The sequence below is a fragment of the Phacochoerus africanus genome, chromosome 9 (assembly GCF_016906955.1).
Source record: "Phacochoerus africanus isolate WHEZ1 chromosome 9, ROS_Pafr_v1, whole genome shotgun sequence".
Taxonomy (NCBI): Eukaryota; Metazoa; Chordata; class Mammalia; order Artiodactyla; family Suidae; genus Phacochoerus; species Phacochoerus africanus.
The window spans coordinates 68,508,441-68,526,533 of record NC_062552.1 but is presented as its reverse complement, the minus strand read 5'-3'; the positions used below and the strand labels follow the sequence as shown (position 1 = coordinate 68,526,533).

Genomic DNA, 18,093 nt, shown 5'->3' with positions numbered 1-18,093 from the left:
TCCCCTCCCCTATGAAATATCTTCTATGTTTTCGGTGCTCCCTTTGAAGTCAATATGTGATCTTTGCTTTAATCCATTTTTAAAGCTTCCTTTGAAGTCAGTGGGAGCTCGTGCCCAGAAGAGAGAAAAGTGGCTGAGGATTGGATGCCTGCTGGGGAAGAGGGACCAGCCTAATCATCACCGGAAAATAATATTTATTGATTGTCTCATGTGCGTGGTTTATTAGCCACCACATTAAAGTGACTTTCAAACTGGTCTGATTCATCTCCTAGTATTACAGGACTCATAAGATGACCCAAACCAGTTACTGCTTTCTAGAGCAGAGTTCTTACTTTCAATGGTTAGAGAAAACTGAATATTTATAAATGGAAATAATTCTTTCATCTTAACACTCTCACAAGCACTGTTTCACCTAAGAGAATTTTCCAGATAACTGAAACTAATTATTGTCTAATAGAGTAATTCCTTCAAGGACAGTTGAAGAGTTCAGGATTATTTTTTCCTCTAAGAAATTACTTCAGGCTGCTTAGCTTTAAAAAAATTCTCACCATACACTTTGGAGCAAGATAGAAGTCATTTATTTCTCATTCTTCCTGCCTCTTTCTTGCTGCTGCCAGCTGTCCTCTGTGATAGAGATTGTGTGTTCTGTTTCTATTCTGCTCTCTTATTTTGCACAGACTTGCCTGAGGATGGGCCCTGAGGCCTGAGGTAGCTTTCTACCTTTCATACAGGGTGACATATAAAGATGGTACCCTCTCTCATTTCCTTTTTTCTCTCCCCTTGTCTTGTCCTGTTCTTCATTTTCTATCCGTCCTCTCCTTGGACCACCTTTCTTCTTTTCCTCCCCCTGTGGTCCACCCCCATGAGGTACACCCCTCCTGTGTGCAGAGAGAGCCTCCCCCATATGTGGCCTATGGACTTTGGTCACAGGCTTGAGCTCTGCATCTCTGATTGGATTTTGACCTGGACCCTCCTCAGTGCCTCAAACTCAGTATTTCAAAGCTGAGTATTTCAAAGCTGAGCCCTGGAGTTCCCGTCATGACACAGTGGTTAACGAATCCGACTGGGAATCATGAGGTTGCGGGTTCGGTCCCTGCCCTTGCTCAGTGGGTTAACGATCCGGCGTTACCATGAGCTGTGGTGTAGGTTGCAGACGAGGCTCGGATCCTGCGTTGCTGTGGCTCTGGTGTAGGCCGGTGGCTACATCTCCGATTCGACCCCTAGTCTGGGAACCTCCATATGCCTTGGGAATGGCCTAAGAAATAGCAAAAAGACAAAAAAAAAAAAAAAAAAAAAAAGACAAAAAAAAAAAGCTGAGCCCAGCAGCTCCTGCCAAGACCTTTATTTTCTATCTCTGTAAGTGCTATCACCTTCCAGCTAGCCTCCATCTAGCCTGAAAATCTGTGAATTGCCCTTGACACAGTCTCCTCCCTATCACTCTACTTCTAGTCATTCAGCACACCCTGTCATGTGCACCTTGGAAATCCAGGATCTGCCCACCTTTTCCACTCCTCCTATCCACTATCTCATCTAGTCCCTCATCACATCTTGCCAATGACCACAGCTTCCTCCTCTCTGGTCCCTTCCTTGTACAAACTTGTTTTCACATGCTTGTAGCTTTCTTCCTAAAATTTGATGCTGGCCACAACATTCTTAGACTTAAGAGAAGTCCCTTCCTGCCCCTGTTTGACTCCACTGAGCTTTTAAAGTCTTTTGTACTCTGACCTGACTCTTCAGCTCCATTTCTATGTGGCAAGCTCATTGCTCCTGCCACTGAAGATGCTCCTTGATTCACTTGGCAAATGTCTTCATGTCGTTTAAGACTAGTGGAGTGTCTTTTCTATGAAGCCTTCCCCTTTGACCCCTTCTTTGGGTTCCCTCCCTCTCTTCTTTTGAGGTGACCTGTGATGATCTGTTTTAATATGCCTCCTGCACTAGAACGAAAGTTCCTGGAGAGTGTAGTTTATAGTTGATTTCTCTCTCAATCCTCTTCCCAGTGCCTACCTCAGATCAGGTATAAATCAATAAATTTTTGGTGAATGAAGATTTGGAGAGATCTTTTTTTTTCACTTACATTTGGGCTTGAAGTTGCTTGATGTTATTGAAAATACTGGTTCAGAAATTAAATAATGAAAGATTTTTAACCAGTTCTCTCTTCAAGAGAGAAAAATAAGCCCCTATCATTAAAACTACTTTTAGTCAGGCTCCAAGAGCAGCTGTCTGCTTCAGAGCTTCCACTCTCAAGATTTCTAAGGTTTCAGCTTAGAGCCCCCTAATGAAAGAATTTTTTCTTAGCACTTTTTCAGCAAGGCCTATAAAGCAAATACACAAGTCCCTTAAAGTCTTTTTTTTTTTTTTTTTAATGACAATGTAGTGGGAGAAACATCCAGCCACAGTGCCTAATTTATAATTAAAAGTGAGGAACCTTTTTTCTTTTTCAAGTGGAAAATATCAATAAAGTCCCCTTACTTGGAAAAACTTGGTTTTAAATTTCAGTGATATTTTGCAGTAATGATAGAAAATTATCTGTTTAGCTAATTTAAAAATTGAGTGAGAATATCTGACTCTTGCCAATAACTGTATAAAATGAAAGTTTTTTTTTTTTTTTCAGTTGCATTGTTTAGACACTTAAAGAGAGGGAAAAAGTAAGAGTGATCTGGAGGTAGAGCAGTGGAGGCAGAGCACGCCTGCGCTGGAGGAAAGACTGGGAAGGCAGAGCAAGCCTGAGAGAAGAGGCTGTTCCTTAGCTCCCTCAGAACCTCCTCTTTGGGTACTGTGCCTCACTGTCCCTCCTTCCTCTCTAAGCTCCTGTGGGAACTTTGGGTAGGTTGCATATGCTCTTGGTGGCTTAGTTTCCTCATTTATAATTTGGAGATAATTATTTCTCTTTCTAAGGTTGTGGGAAGGATTAAATGCGCTACTTCATGAAAAGTGTTTAGTGTAACACTTTTCAATAAATGTTATAGGTACCTCAATTTAGAAAATTTACTGAGTGCCTTATGACCAATGGCATGATGTTCCAGCTTCATTATCTCATCTTAGAAGAAAGAATGGCAGGATTAAAGTGCTGGTTACCGCAGCACATCCAGAGTAGTCTCTTGATAGATAGTTGCTGGGCTTCACTGCCTGTAGTGGAGGAGAAGTATGGAGTGTACAATGGCTTTGATTTACATGGGAGGGAAGCTGTATCCACAGAGAAGGATGCAGTGATGCAGATGTGGCTCCCTGGGACAGGAGAGGTGGCAGCAGCTAGGCAGAGGATTGTGGGCCAGCGAAGGGTGCTGCTGCCATCACCTGAACGCTCTTGATATTTCCACCAGCATCATCTCTCGCCACCAGCTTGGAAGTTAACTAACAGCATCAGAGTCCTACAACCTCTGCTTAAAAAAATACATTGCCTTAGAAAGATCATGTGCCATTCCGAAATAGAATCTTGAGATCCTATCCCAAAGGACAGAGTTTAGATTTTTTTTTTCTCATTAAAAGATAGAGAGAGAAGCTGAAGCTGAAGCTGCTTTCAAGAAGCAGGAAAATATGTAGGTATACAATTGTTGAAAATACTTAAGAATTGTCTTAAAACAGCTTTAAAAGAATATCTGTTATTTAACTGTTTGTTAAAAAAATAATATTATATCACATTCTGGCCACAGGAAGACAGGCCTCTGTGTTTGTGAGTGTGTATGTGTGTGTGACACCAGGTTCCAGCCCAAGAAGAATATGGCCATTGTGTCCCATCTTGCTAGAATAATGTGAGGAATACTTTCTTTACAGACTAGGTTAGTTCTTGCAATACCAGGGCAATAGGGAGCGTCTCTAGGGTAACGATTCTGTCTTGCTTTGCCCTAATCTGCAGAATATTTGGGTTATTTTTAATACCACTAGATAAATTCTCATGGGAAAATGGGAGATAAAACCCAGGGAAATTCTGAGGTTGTCACCTCATGTTTTGTTAGTGTTGCTTAGTGATATAGGGAGGAGAGAAGCAAGGAGCAGCTGAAAATGGCTGCCTTGGAGAAGTCATAGAATCATAGAATTTTGGTAGCACAGTGGACCTCAACCCTACCTGTTGAGTTCTAGAGAGGCAAAATGATTTGTTTAAGGTTAATACATGTGGTAGAACTAGGATGTCAACCTCAGTTTCCTGGCCCCAGGCTGGTGATCCTTATTCTGTTGGAAGGTCTCTGATGAACTGGTTTAAGAGGAACTGGTTTAGCCTGTTTGGAGTAGGACAGTCTCACCCTTTAATGATCTCCTTAGGGGGAGAACAAAGTCCACATTATCCTCACTTGTTTGGTTTTAGGGGGCATTATTGTTACTGGCAAAGTGCCATGTATGCCTAAACTCTGAAAACATTTTGTGCTTGTATGTGCAGTGGGTGGGGAGGGATTAGAATGGGGTGGGTTATGATGGTTGAAGGGGATGGATGATGCTAACAGTGAAAGCCCCAAATGCAAAAATTGATTCCACTTATGGTAATGAATGCTTAGTGGAATTAATGGGCTTTTTTATGACTATTACATGCTTTGATCTATTTGTCATTAGGCAAATCTACAAGGAATACATTTGAAATGAGGAATAGATCCAGACTACTTTCTTGGTACTTCACCTTTATAGAGGGAAAGGAATTCTTCCCCCCTCTATCTTTTGATGGCCTCGGTTTGAATGGAAATTTTACTTTACTAAGATGATGATGATGATGATGATTTTTACTTGCTATTGGTGACCTCTTGTTTGCAAATGGAGCATCTGCCACACCCAACAGCAAATAAATCTTGGTTAGGCACCAGTGTGTAAAAGGCTGCTTCCTTCTCCTCTGGGTACAGAATCTACAATTGTTCCCTGGGACCCGCTAAGCAGCTAAGGGATTAAATGGGAAGGAACTCAGATTGCTGAATGTTAATTTTAAACAAGTAATGAATAACGTGCAGCATCATTCTCATATTTGATCTCCAGTGCCTCCTTGTTAGGAAGTTGACAGAACTTGACTGAAGTATCTCTGCCCTTGTCTTATTCAGACCTTCTCTGATGCCTTGTTTTTGGGTCTGCGGCTTTTCCTTCTCTGCATTGGAGAGTTTATTTCCTTCCTCCCAGGCTTTTTTACCAACTGGGAAAAACTTTTGGGGTTTTCTCTAGCATTAGCTAGAAGTTCATACTCCTTTAAGCTCTAGCTATTTCTATTAAAACATGTTTCTGTACAAATATGTGAAAATGTAGCATATTAAGAAGTTTGTTTTCCTCCAAAGCATATTCTTTGGAACCAGCTCCTCCCTGACCTTTTAGGCAGTTGAGAGAGCAGCTGTTTGGTCCACCTGGACTCTGGTTGGGAAAAAAAGCAACTTCTCCATGGATTCTGACCTAAAGCCTCTTCCACTTGCACAGAGCTCACTAACTCTCTGGGATACAACCAGCAAATGTCCACACATTGCTGAAAGCCACCTGATGAGGATGGGGATTACTCTTAACCCACTTCTGGGTGAGCTAAGTCAGTATAAATTAGCATTCATGCATAGAAGGCTTCATCATGAGTCTTATACCCAAATATAGCTCAAAAAATTTAGTAGCTTTCTGATCATCAGCTGTGTTGCTCTGCTTATGCCATCTGTGAGTGTGCAAAAGAGAGAGAGAAAGAAGGAAGGGGAGGTGGAAAGAAGAAGTGCGGGGGTAGGCAGGATGAGGGCAAGGGTATAGGGCAGGGGAGAGATTGAGAAAGAGAATATTTATTTGAAGGGTTCACCTTCTGCTTACATTAATATGTGATTTGGGAATCAGCCCCATAAGTCAGTAATGTCCCTGAAAGTGAAGACGGTAAATGTCAAATTCATTTTTTCAAGACAGGTGTATATATGCTAGACTTTCAGATATACCACAGGAGGAATTTGGCTGTATTCCAGAATGTCATTAAAGAGCAGAAAATATCTCTAGAATTCTAGCATCAGTGCTGGAAAAGATCTCAATTTAGCTTTTCATTTCCCAGAATCAGAAATTGAATTATAATGATGCTAAGTGACTTTGCCAGAGCTCAGCAGCTTATCAGAAGCAGAGCAAGGACTGGACACAATTCTTCTGACTTGTATTTTGCAGGCTTTATGCTACATCCCGGACATGTGTGCAAACGTCAAATGCCAGAAAACTAACAATACCCAAGAGACTACCAAAAAAAAAGATTGTTTGGAATAGAGTTTGAGGTGAAGGCAAGAGAGGCTGACCCTTTAGTGGGAACAGGTTGAGGTGAGGATTTTGAGGGTGGGGGCTCCCTGAGGCAGCCTGTGATGGAGCATGGTAGGGTCTGAGTCCTGGAAAGGAAGCTGATGAGAAGGGATACTGTATTCTGCAGAAAGTAGACTTTTAATGTGGTTTTTAGTTTGTAGTAACCAAAGGAATGACAAGTATACATGGCTAATATATTTTGACTCGTCTGCCTTGATAAAGAGCTGGAGAGCACTGGGCATCTCCATGAAGGTAGACAAAGGAACTGCAGAGAAAGAAAATGTTGGAGGTTTCTGAGATTTATAGTTTTGACTCTAGCCTTATCTAGTGTTGGTCTTTGGCTTGCCAGCTTTAAGTAGATTTTTAGGGCAAGTGTGTTTGTTGGGTGGCAGCTCCCACACAGACTTTAATAGGGATGTTATCATTGATTGATACGAATGAAAGTTTGATTCACAAAGCAAAATGCACCCATGTTTCAGACCTGAGAACAAATAATATTTCCTCATGTAAATGTCTGAGGTGTGTTCTTCCTGGTATCTGTCTATGCATATTTACATGTGTAAATAGACACATTTATTTTTATACAAACGTGATCATACCAGAAATCTTGTAGTCTGCTTTTTAAAATTTTTTTTTTTTTTGTCTTTTTAGGACTGCACCGGAGGCATATAGAAGTTTGCAAGCTAGGGGTCGAATCAGAACTGCAGCTGCTGGCCTACACCACAGCCACAGCAACTTGGGATCTGAGCCACGTCTGTGACCTACACTGCAGATCACAGCAACGCCGGATCCTTAACCCACTGAGCAAGGCTAGGGATAGAACCTGCATCCTCCTGGATGCTAGTCGGGTTCATTACTACTGAGCCACAGTGGGAACTCCTGCCACAATGGGAACTCCCTTAAGGTTTTAAATCACTTTTACTGAGCCTAAGAATTGAAGAGGCAAGTGACAATCCTTCCTCCAAATTAAACTTTATGCTTATTTTTTGAAGTGAACTTTATCAAAATATAATTTATATAAATTAAAATACATTCATTTAAAATATACAGCTCAATGAGTTTTGATAAATATAAACAACTCTTAATTTCAATAATAAGAAAACAAAAATTCCAGTAAAAATGCGCAAAGAAAGGACACTTTCTAAAAGAAGATATTTTTCTATTGGATTCCATCAATTTTTGCTTCTATATTTTGAAACTCTGTTAGGAATTTTTGCTTCTTATATTTTGAAACTCTGTACAGAATTATTATATCCTCTTGTTGAGAGACTCCTTTTTCATTATCATATGTCCCTTTTGCTCCTTGCTATTATTCCTTGTTCTGAAGTCCATTTTCCTGGGTATTGAAATAGACTCTAGATTTCTTATGGTATGTCTTTTTCCAATTTTTAAATTTTAGCTTTTCTATATCTATGTTTAAAGTGAATTTTTTATAGACAGCATGTAGTTGGGTCTTGGTTTTTCTTTTAGCAATGATTTTTATTTTATCCATTGTAGCTGTTTTTCAGTGTTCTGTCAGTTTTCTACTATACAGCAAGGAGACTCAGTCACATATGCATATATATATATACATTCTTTTTTCTCATATACCATGTGATATCACTTATATCTGGAATCTAATCTATGGCACAAATGAACCTTCCCATAGACTTGTGGTTGCCAAAGGGGAGGGAGAGAGAATGGGATGGATTGGGTCTTGGTTTTTAACATTGCCTTTTAATTGGAATGTTTAGCCAATTTATATTTACTATAATTATTTATGTGGTTGGATTTAAATGTACTAACTTCATATTTGTTTTCTATTAGTTTTAATTACTTTTTAAATCAAAAATATGGTTGATATTCAGTATTATGTTTTAGGTGTACTAAATAGTGATTTAATATTTGCATGCATTATGAAATGATCATGTTGATAAGTTCTGTCTGTTCCCTTTCCTCTATTTTCCTGCCTTCTTTTGGGTATTTATTATTTTAGCATCATTTTTTTTTTGTCTTTGTTGTTGTTGTTTGTTGTTGTTGTTGTTGCTATTTCTTGGGCCGCTCCCGCGGCATATGGAGATTCCCAGGCTAGGGGTTGAATCGGAGATGCAGCCACTGGCCTACGCCAGAGCCACAGCAACGCGGGATCCGAGCCTCGTCTGCAACCTACACCACAGCTCACGGAAACGCCGGATCGTTAACCCACTGAGCAAGGGCAGGGACCGAACCCGCAACCTCATGGTTCCTAGTCGGATTCGTTAACCACTGCGCCACGACGGGAACTCCTTAGCATCATTTTTTTAGTGTTGAATATTATTTTACCTCCCCTATCTCCTCTATATTTGCCATACTGCATTATAGCTCTAAAGTGTACAATATGCATCTTGAATTTATCACATTTTGTCTTCAAATAATATTATACTACTTCATATATAATGTAAGAATCTAACAATTTTCATATATAAAAAGTGTTATATATAATGTAAGAATCTTAAATGTTATATAATGTAAGAATCTTTAAAATTTTCTCCTCCTGGCCTTTATGCTGTTGTTCTCATACGTTTTGCCTCTGTTTATGTTGTAAATTCCACAGTACATTATTCTTATGTTTCTTTAGTCAATTATTACTTAAAGATATTTTTAAATGGGAAAGATATCTTAAATATACACATATATCCACATATTTGCCATTTTTAATACTCTCCATTTCTTTATGTAGACGCACATTTCTATTGTATTATTTGCCTTTTGCCTAAAGAAATTTTTTTAACATTTCTTATAGTACAAGTTTGCTGGTGATAAACTGTATTAGCTTTTATTTGTCTAAAACATTTTATTTTATTATTTTTTTAATGTTTTATTCATTTATTTTAATTTAATTAAATTAATTAATTTATTTATTTTTGTCTTTTTGCTATTTCTTTGGGCCGCTCCCGTGGCATATGGAGGTTCCCAGGCTAGGGGTCGAATCGGAGCTGTAGCCACCGGCCTACGCCAGAGCCACAGCAACGTGGGATCCGAGCCGCGTCTGCAACCTACACCACAGCTCATGGCAATGCCGGATCGTTAACTCACTGAGCAAGGGCAGGGACCGAACCCGCAACCTCATGGTTCCTAGTCGGATTCGTTAACCACTGTGCCACGACGGGAATTCCTAAAACATTTTATTTTTGAAAGATGTTTTCACTGGTTGCAGATTTCTTGGTTGACAGTGTTCTTTTACACACTAAAAATGTGTTTATCTTCTGCCTTGCAAAGTTTTGTATAAGAAACCTGTGATCATTTGTTACTTGTTGCATAAAGTGTCTTTCTTTCCTCTGACTACTTTTGTGATTATTCTTTAACATGGATTTTTCAGCAGTTTGATTATGATATGCCTTTGTCTGATTTTCTTCGTGTTTATTCTAATTGGAGTTCATCGAATATCTTAAATTTGTGGGTATATATTTTCTGTAAGATAAAATTTTCTGTCACTAGTTTTAATTGGGTGCCAGTCATTGTGAATTTTACATTGTGTGTGCTGGATTTTTTTTGTAGTTTTTTAAAAAGAGTATTGAACCTTTTTCTAGAGGAAGTTAGATGATTTGCAAACCGTTTTGACATTTAGAGTTTTATTTGTGAGCTATTATAGTGCTGGTTTAGAACAGCCTTTCCTACATGGGTAGTTTAAGCCTATTACCAGGGTATGACTCTTCTGGAATCTCCTGAATGCCCTGTATATTCAAGAAAATTTCTTTATTCTGGCTGGTGGAAGATAGAATAGTTTCCTAGTTCTGTGTGAGCTTTGGAAGTTGTTTAGCTCATGTCTCTCTTTAATTGCTATTTCCTAGGGAGTTGACTGATCTTGTGAGGGTTTCATCCTGTGCATATACAGATTGTACACAACCAAAAACTCAAGGGGGTTCCTGCTCATATTTTTGGAGCTCTTTCTCCTTGTAGCTTACTTTTCTTTTGTATTCTGCCCTATCAATTTAAGCTACCATGTGCTTTCCAAACTCCCTTTTCTCTCTCTTCAATTCAGTGAGACCACCAGCTCTCTTTCAGTTCCCTCTCCCTGCAGTATGGTCTGGAACTTGCCTCCAGGGAGAACTCTGAGCTTACTGTAGGGCTAATATCAGTTATTTTCCCTTTTCTGGGAATCAGAGTCATGTTGCTATTTGTGACCCAATGGCTAAAAACCAGGGCTAAAACTAGGTTGAGGAGAGGTACCAAGGGTACAGAAGTTAAGAAGGCACTCATTCTCAGGGCCATGCAAGTGCCTCCTTAAATTTTGAAACAAATTGTGCTTGTGAAAAATCAAATGTCTGCTGAATAGCATCATTCATTATAGAGTGGACCCTGGTGCAAGTTAGGGCCATCTTTCCTTTCTAGGGCCTTCATTACCCGATGTTTGGAGTTGAAATTAAGTAGAAATTAAGTAGATAGTAACAATATAAATCTAGAGCTGTTCTCCTCACCTTTTCCAGTTAGGCACTCAGAAAAGATCCTGTTCATACCTACTATAAACAATCACAGGAAACTCAGGCATATGATCTGTCCCATCAGGCTAAATATAACTCTATTCCCTTTCTTCTCCACCTCTCGAAGAACATGAGAAATGATAGTAACAGGAGTATAGTGACAGCCTTGAACCTGCTCTCATTTATTTAGTGGTAAATTATTTGCATATTGTAGTATTTTATTATTAGTGGTAAGTTACTTTAAAAATATCTCGGAACAGTTGTATTCTGAGTCCCCAAACTGAAGTGGAGCATCCTCCCCTGGGCAGGTCTGCTGCTTTGTTATAGAGATGAAATGCTTTGTCATCTATGTTGACTTGTAAGGATCGGCCAGAAACTTACACTTTTTTCCACCATATTTATCTTTCAAAACCTTCCTGAAGTATCACTTCCATTCTTCATATCTCAGACGGAGCTCATTGCTTTTGTGTGTAGTACATTTACAGTGTGGGCATATGCCTGTTATTGCCCACTGCATTCTGCATTGTGTTCATTTGTTTACACGTCTGTCTCTTCATTTCACTGCAGGTCCTAGAGATGAGGACCTACTCTCACTGAATACCCTTTGCTTTATAGTGTACCTAGCTTAGAGTTGCTGCTCTAATTAATGTCTAGTAAGCTATGGAAATGGCTCCGGGATACATCATTTTTGAGTGAAGTATATCATTAATTATAATAGTTATTCATATCACACCGAGGAGATGGCCAGAAGACCTCAGCTATTCAATAGAAAATTGTACTTAGGGATGGGAGAAGAGGAAGAATGATAGGAAAAGAAACAAAAAGGAAATTGTTTTTCTTTTTCACTCAACTCCTGAGTTTGCCTGTGAGATTTGATAAATTTCCTTTCAGACTAATGTCATTCAATGCTAAGGGCTGGAGTTTGTGGCCTTCGCTTGCCAACCTCATGATGTTTAGCTTTAACTGCCATGTTTCCTTCCCTAAGAGGATGTTCTTGGAAATGAGTTGGCTTTCTCCTTTCCCCTCCCTAGCTGAACCCTGATTTCCTTTTGACATCTGCCCTCTGTATGGAGCAGGTGCCTTGGGTGGGGGGAGCTGACTCCACCCCCAGATGCAGTAATAGACCTGATTGGCCAACCCCATCCTTCCTGCCAGTAATTGGTTCAGGAGTGACTTTGTATTGTAATTTGGATCCATGATAAAAGAGGAAATGTGTGTTGGAGATTTCTGGGAAAGTTTTCCCTTCCTCTTTTGGGAGAGTTTCCAGAAGTGAGTCTTTTCTCTCCACTAGAGGCTTTTGTGTGCAGATGTGAGACTGAATTGCTGCTGCCATCTAACTGACAACCTAGGGTGAAGCTAATCCTAGGAGAAAGGCAGAATTAATAGAATCTAGGGGAAACCAAGTCAAAGATGGTGGATTAGGCCAACCAGGAAACTTGCCCTATGCTGGTTTTCCAGTTACATGAGCTAATACATGTTCTCATTGTTTAAGCTATTTTGAAAAGTGTCTGTGGTGACTTGCAGCCAGAAGTGTCATAACTCATTAACAAAACAGAACTTCTCTAGTTTGGAAAAGGTGGAAAGTAGAAACAATGCAAGACAGTCTAGTAGGTAGGAGAACTTTAAAAAAGGAGTTCCCTTAGACTGGTGCTTCTCAAACTTGAGCATACATTAGAATGACCTGAAGAACTTATCAAAACACAAATTGCTGGGATCCAGTCCCAGAGCTTCTGATTCCTTAGCTCTGGGTGAAACCTGAGAAATTTCATTTCTCACAAGTTCTCCAGTGGTGCTGATGCTGCTGGTCCAAGGACCACACTTGGTGAATCACTGCCTTGGACTTACAAGTATTCTGCCTTTTCTGCCAGGATATCCAAGAGTGGGAGGCAGGGCCAGGGTGCCAAGAAATGAGCTCTACTGTTCCCAGAGAAGTCACTGAGTGCCGTAGAGCAGGTAAACCCATGCGATGGAGCAACTTAAAACTGTTGTTTTCTTTTTTCCATTTTTTTCTTCCAGTTTTATTGAGGCATGATAGACATACAACATTGTATAAGTTTAATATAAGTTTAAGGTGTACAGCATAATGATTTAACTTACATACATCATGAGATTATTATCAAAATAACTTTAGTGAACATCCTTCATCTTGTATTGATGCAAAATTAAAGAAAGAGAAAAAAGTTTTTCCTTGTGATGAGATGATTGTCTTCTTAAATGAACCATATACCTCATGAGGAGAAGCTTTGTGACTTGATTATTGCTCAGAGGATTTAACATACAGCTCTAAACAGGCTGTAGACACTCAATAACACTCAATTAACTTACTGGAAGGAAAGTACTACCTGCCAAGCTTTTGCGGTTGGATCTTTTAAGACAAGTGTAGTAGGTACAATACAAGGAGGGCTAAAACTAACCCAGGATGATGATTATATAAATAAGAGCTCACCTAGTTGCTAAGGAACTCTAGCAACTTGTCCTTTAAGGAAACGGCAGTAGTGAGGTCTCCCCTTTGAAGCCTTAGGCTTCTGAACAAGAACACTAATCACCTGTTACTTTCTACTTTTCATACTAACCACAAAATAAATCTCCGATACTGTTCTATTAGTTTGGCAGTGTTGCTTTTGCCTTCAAGTATTCACTCCTCTGTAGACATATCTACTCCAAGTTTATAATAAAGGAGACCTTTGTGTTACAGAGAGATAATGAACTCTGACTTTCTAAAAGAAGAGAACTTTCCTGATCTTTTTAGAGCTTGCATTCAGACAAATAACTGTTTCTTAAATAAGGAACATGTTTGGTGTTTGTGCAAGGGCCAGGAGTATCTCTCTGGTTTCTTTCCAAGCAGCAAATGGTGGTCCCACATACAGTGAGGCTATCCTGGGGTGGAAGGAAATTGGAGGCCAGCAGGCTGAGGCCTTTTCCCTGGTGGGGGTTGCGGGGGCGGGGGGGGAGGGGGGATGGGAGTGGAGGGGAGTCACTGCTGCCTCCAAGCCTCTGTTTAGACCAGGTGTTTGCAGTTCTTTTGCCAAGTGATTCACACATTCTGGAAATGTAGAGAGGAATGTGAAGGAGCAGCCTTTCCCTCAGCCAGGAATGGATTGAGACAGAAATGTCAAATTTGATAAGCATGGTCTGATGCAATCCCCGTGCTTCTCAGCTATCCACTTGCTATCCACAGGCCTCTCCTATGGTTTCAGGCTTCTGCTAGGTCTAGCCCCCAGAAGGGGTGTGGCAGTCCCTGTGAATCAGGACATTTGTGATGATTACTACGATGCAGGCCTTCACAGCAGCATTCCTCCAGCAATGGAATTGAATTTTTATTTGGTTCACATTGATGGTACTCTGCAACTTGCATTTTCCCCCTTATATTTATACACATTATTTGAAGTAAACTTTAAAGGAAATGCTCCTCATTTAGGGAGTCAGAGCAACAGCAATAATAAGTTTGATAAAGGAGACTCACTCAGATAAAAAGAAGTTTGTGTTTAATTATGGTACTTTCTGAAATGTTGACCTTAGTTGTGAAATACCATAAATCTAAGTATTAAGCTGAAAGGTTAAACTATAGTAAAGAAGTTCTGCAGAGCAAGAGATTTCACAAAGTTTTCCATTAGACATTCCCTCTGTATTCGCCCAAACATCTTCACCCAAAATTTAACCGTTTGCTGTGTCACAGCAGGGGACAGGGACAAATTTCTCCATTTGGCATTGGACAGATCTCTCAAGGTAGGCATTGGATATCACTTAAAGCAGGGTATTCCGATGATTCTCTGTGTAGATTCTCAAGTTACAAAATGCTTTATGGAGCAATGAGATCAACCTTAAGTTTCCCTAGCTTCTCTGACAACTTCAACTGCAACTCAGGATGATTTCTCAAAGAGGTCATACATTTGTTAAGAATGATAGAAGCTGGAAATTTCCTTATGGTGTATCTTTTTCAATTCTGCTTGGTTCTTTTATTTTTGATAATATCTTGTTCCTTTCTTATATTTTTATTTCTTTTACTTTTAAATATAGTTTAACACCTGTCCTAATAATTCTATTATGTGAAGTTCATATTGTTTCTGCTGATTTTTGGCCATAGTGACATGTTCCTTCATGTTTTGATATTTAGGGTTGTGAGCTTTTGTTGTCTATGAGAACTCTGTGTCACCTGAGATGAGGATGAATCTTTACAAAGAGGCTTACTGGAGGGTATGGAGAAAAAGGAATCTTCCTACATTGTTGATGGGAATGTAAATTGATACAACTGCTATGGAGAACAGTATGGAGGTTCCTGAAAAAACTAAAAATAGAACTATTGTATGATCCTGTAATCCCTTATGGACATACGGCTAGAGAAACCCATAATTCAAAAGTATATACATGCCAGTGTTCATAGCTGCACTATTTACAATAACCAAGACATGGAAACAACCTAAATATACATTGGCAGAGGAATGAATAAAGATATAGTACATTTATACAATAGAGTATTACTTAGCCATAAAAAAGAATGTAGTAATGCCATTTGCAGCAATATAGATGGACCTAGAGATTATCATATTAAGTGAAGTAAGCCAGAGAAAAACAAATATCATGATATCACTTATATGTGGAATCCCCCCCCCAAAATGATACAAATAAAGTTATATACAAAGCACAAATACACCCACAGACATAGAAAACAAATTTATGGTTACCAAAGGGGAAAGAAGGGGAGGGATAAATTAGAAGGTTGGGATTAACATATACACACTACTACATATAAAATATATGACCAATAAGGACTTACTGTATAGCACAGGAGACTATACTCAATATATATGTAAAACTGAATCACTTTGCCGTATTCCTAAAACTAACACAACTTTGTAAATAAATTATACTTTGATTTAAAAAGAAAAACTTGATAAATAAATAAAGAGCTTTCTATTTTTTTTCAGCCAGGACCTCAGGTACAGTGACAATCTGGGAACCAATTTTTATGTTCTTTTCTTTACCTGGGATTTACTGAGTTTGTAGCCAGTGTAAATCCAAATTTCACATCCATATGGGGATGGGCTTGTGGTTGGAAATTATCAGAGGAGATTTTTTTCTCCTAGAGTTCAGCCTGAGATAGAGGAGGTTTCTTGTCCTCCCTCTATATTTTCTTTCCTAGTCCAACTGTTCTCAGAGAGTATAGCCCTTCTAGGGTCCTAGCTTAAAATAAGAAGCTTAGTTCTGTCACCTCATTTTGTGGCCACCCCATGTGTCATTTACATATAAGCCCCTTTGTTACTGAGAATGGCAATGGCCTCTTTCTAGAGTAACAGGAACTCAAGTAACTGCTTTTCAAATTTTTCTTTGTTTTGGGCCTTTGAGGGTTTCCTTTTCCATTCCTGAGAGGAAAAAGTATTGTCTGTTGTATTTCTGGGCCATCTCTTCTGGCTTGATTTTCTCTGGACTCTTAAGAAGCAATTAAGAACCCTCCTAAAAAACAAGCAAACAAACCATTAGAAAACCCCAAAACCCTCATCAGGGAGGCCTCACAACCTGGAAATTCCTCAGAATTTCAGGACCCAAGAAAGACCATAGATTTGAGGGTATTTCCTGGTCAATCTTTATTTAAATGTGAATGTAAAGGATTTTAGAGCCAGTCTAGGACATAGAGGTATGGGCTAGGACAGCCCATATCTTTTAGTTCTGGACTAGTGAAGTGAAAACTAGATTTTGAATCAGAACCTAAGTTCATATCTTGACTTTGGTGTGTAAAATTGGATGAGTTAATTTAAGTCATCTGAGCCTCCATTTCTTCATCTGCAAAATGGAGAGAGTAATGCCTGACTGAGTTGATAGAGTTGCTGTGGAGAGTTAAAGGGTATATAGTAAAGGTTAAAAAAGTTGGAATAGAGAAAGCATTCAAATATGCTAGTTGAATATAACTCTTTGGTCATCTTAATGGCTGTGGTCAGCCTCAATTGCTGATCCCTTGACCAGTGTCCTGGTCATTGTTGCTGCAAATCCAACTCCCATTCCATTCTAGTCTAAACTAGTGGCTAGAAATGATTCACAAATTTAAGTGCATCGGAATCACCTGGAATTCTTATTAAATACAGATTGCTGTCATAACTCTGGAGATTCCGATTCAGTAAGTCTGGAGCTGATCCCAATAATTTGCATCATTCCCAGGTATTATGATGGTCTTGGGACTGCACTTTGACAACCACTCACAGTAATCCTGTTCTTCCCACCAATGATTGGTTTGGGAAGGGGCATGTGATCTAAATCTTCCAGAAGAGATGTGAGGGGAAGTCTGCTGCCAGCTTCCAGGAAAGGTTACCTCAAGCCTCAAAAAAGACCGAAGAAAAGCTGGTCCTGCTTTTCTCTGTCCACTGTGTTAAGACATGATGCCTAGAACTGCTATAGGTATCTTGTCTTCATCCCAAGAACGAAGCCAGTCTAGGGTAGAAAGCAGAGCTAAGAGAATCCTATTGCAGCAGAGCTGGAATCCTGACAGCTCCTCGTTGGCTAGGCACTACCTTGCCTGTTATTTATTATGTGAGATATTATATACATGGAAAAAAATCTTCAATTTTAAATACAGTTTGAGTCAGTTTTCTGATCATTTACAATACCAAATATTCTAAGTAATGCAGCCATCATATTAATTTGTTAGGTCTTATTCTCACCACCCCCAGCTATAGAGTGCCAGAGTATTTGAGTTCTTTGAAAATTCTGCTTTCATTCTGTTTTCGAACTATTATTTTCTGGGGTACTTTCTTCTCCACTTTACCTCACCTTCCCACCCTCACAGTCCTCTGGGGATATACCATAACACTGTCAAAATTATGCATCTCTTGAAAGGAGGCAACTGCTCCAAAGCTGCATCTTCTTTGCACACATGGGACTGCAGCATCCATTTTTGGTTGAATGAAGATGACAGTTTTACTGGATGTCTTCTTGTATTCTATTTCTATACATTTTTTTTTTTTTGGAAAATCTAGCTAATTAGTAACAATCTGTGTCCTTTCAGGCTTTAATTCCAAATTCTAGAATTCCCCAATCAAGTCAACATTGATTCTACCAGAATTTAAAATGTACCCTGTCCTCCTGTGTGGAATTTTTGCTGGAAAGAATTGTAGCAAGAATCAAGGACATGCAATTCAAATGCCTGAATCTCGAATCGTGACCAGGATTGCAAAGAAAAGAAAAAGGGAGCTCTTTAGGGAGTTGAACCAGCTCAGCACCTCCATGTGGAGTCTGAGAAAAGGAACAGTGACTTTTTTCCCCCCTTCTTTTTAATTCTAGTTTGGACGATTCCTTATTCAGAACATCAAGGACTGTTGACATTTGAATGAAAAGTGCAGGGGCTCATGGGGTTGCTAATGGGATGGAAAGCCACCTTAGAATCAAAATAAATTTCTATCTGTTGGCTCTTCTGATGCAGAGAGATAAGTTAAGACAGTTTCTATTGATAGGTATCCTT

The 18,093-nt window shown here is 39.3% G+C and overlaps 1 protein-coding gene across 1 annotated transcript in view; it reads left to right on the top strand.

The window, feature by feature from the left end:
- AKAP6 (A-kinase anchoring protein 6) overlaps positions 1-18,093 on the top strand; it is a 461,269-nt gene that overhangs the window by 49,185 nt on the left and 393,991 nt on the right. The window lies entirely within an intron of this gene.